Source organism: Triticum dicoccoides, chromosome 3B, assembly GCF_002162155.2.
Source record: "Triticum dicoccoides isolate Atlit2015 ecotype Zavitan chromosome 3B, WEW_v2.0, whole genome shotgun sequence".
NCBI lineage: Eukaryota > Viridiplantae > Streptophyta > Magnoliopsida > Poales > Poaceae > Triticum > Triticum dicoccoides.
This window is the reverse complement of record NC_041385.1, coordinates 574,336,413-574,338,879: the sequence shown is the minus strand read 5'-3', so window position 1 is coordinate 574,338,879 and position 2,467 is coordinate 574,336,413.

Here is a 2,467-nt window from a genome sequence, read left to right as displayed (position 1 = left end):
AAATAAGATGACCTTCGGGCTTCGGAAACCCAAGGGAAAAAGAGGCTAGGTGGCAAATGGTAAAACCAATGTTGGGCATTGCTGGAAAAGCTTTAATCAAGGCGAACTATCAAGGGGTTCCCATTATAACCCAACCGCCTAAGGGACTCAACAATCCGGGAATATAACACCGATATGACGGAAACTAGGGCGGCAAGAGTGGAACAAAACACTAGGCGAGAGGCCGAGCCTTCCACCCTTTACCAAGTATATAGATGCATTAAGACAACATAGCAATATAATGATATCCCAACAAGAAAATAAATGTTCCAACATGGAACGGCTCCAATCTTCACCTGCAACTAACAACGCTATAAGAAGGGCTGAGCAAAGCGGTAACATAGCCAATCAACGGTTTGCTAGGACAATGGTGGGTTAGAGGATCAACATGGCAATTGGGAGGCTGACAAGCAAAAGGTAGGCATCGTAGCAGTGGCAAAGCAAAAGAGCGAGCAAACTAGCATATCAAAGATAGTAGTGATTTCGAGGGTATGATCATCTTGCCTGCACAGTTGTCAGAGTTGACTGGATCCTCGCAAGCAAACTCAACGGGCTCCTCGGTAGCGAACTCGTCTCCCGGCTCTACCCAACAAGACAAACAAGCAACAAGGATACAATCAACCACGGGCAAGACCAAGCAATATGATGAAATGACGATATGCTATGCGGGATGCGATGCGGGATGCAAAATGCAAGATATGACAGGAAATGCATGAACCTGGCATCAACTTGGAAAACCAAGTGTGCCACTGGATAGAGGGGATGAAATCGCTTGAGAACGATATAAAGATCATTGGAATCGGAGCTACGGTTTGGAAATGGCAAGCGTTTTAAGATATGACACCGGTCTGTGATTTACAGCAAGTAGGCATCTAAATGCAACGAAATGAACATGCTACAGCCACCAAACATGAAAACAAAATACATGGCAGTGATGTACACAAGATGGTTAACAAAAGACTAGCACTGAGCCATGGGCAAATTCATCCATTAAGAGGTTCAAACAAGCATGGAAAAAAATGAATATGCAAAACAGATTCCAGACTTGGTGAAATTAACACTAGTCTGAAATTTCAGATCACGATGCTCTCTTCGGAGCAGCAAAACAACATGATAGAAAACCTGAATATGACAAGTAAGAACATGGCATGGAGCTACTCAACAAGCTTAACAAAACACCCAAAGTGACCTGGGGCCAAAAGGGTTCACAAAATACTCTATCGAGCTCACGAACATAGCTCGAACACAATCAGTTTTCAGACTTAGTGAAAACTGAGACATGCTGAAATTTAACTCACGAAGGCATGTAAACGAGCTCGATGCACTCACTACGGTGCAAGTCATGGCAAGGAAAGAATATAACCAGCAATAAGGCACAATGTGCTAGCTACACATGGCAAGAACGAAGGCATAGCATGCATGGAACACTAACGGTAGTATCGGCAAAATTGCAAACAAGTTGACGATCTGCCCAGATTAACAACGAAGCAAAAGTTGAGCTCGATTGAGTCAACCTAGAGCACTCCACATATGCCAACAAAGACATGGATGGATAGAGCATAACATAAATATCAAAACTCCCTTACTGATCATCCTCAAAAGAGGCACGGATCACTAGGAAACAAGCTGGACATATAGCATCATGAACTAAAATATCCCAGACTTAGTGAAAATCACTAAGTCCCTGAAATCTGCAATCTCAGGTACCTCTCTTCGCAAGCTTGCACAAGACAACACACATATCCTAAAAATGCATGGGTGGCACCTATGGAAAGAAGACAAAATGCTTAACAATTCATCCCAAAGGGGCACAGGCATATCATGCACGAATTAAACATGGCAAAAATGACAAAAGTGCATGATGAACTAACGGATCTGCGAATTAACTCACGAAGCCTCCTTCTAACAGAATTTTGGGTATCAAGATGACCTCAAATGCAAATGATGCAATGGAATGAAATGATGTACATGTCGAGACAAAGATTTTGATATATCTTATGGCCAAAACGGAGCTACGGTTGCGGAGATACAAGCAGTCAAAGATAGCACGAAAATTAGGGTTTCGGGGGAGAGAGGTCAACCCAGATCTAGATCCAGCGGCACGGATTACGAGGCGGCCGGGGCACTGTAGCACGAGTCGCCGGAGGAGCTCGTCGCCGGAGCCGGTGGAGGAGGGGAGGCCGGCGAGGCGGCGGGGAGAGGCCGGGGTGGCGCCGGGGAAGACCGGTGGCGGCGCCCGGCGGCGGTGGACGCGGCCCGCGCGCCGGCGAGGGCGGCGGCGGCCGGCGCCGATGCGGGCGGCGGCGGGGCGCGCCGGTGACGAGGGCGGCGGCCGGCGGAGCGTCGGGCGGCGGCGGCCTCGGGCGAAGGAGGAGGCGGCGGCGGATCGGGCCTCGGGGGCCGGCGCTGGGCCTCGGGCCCGCGTCGG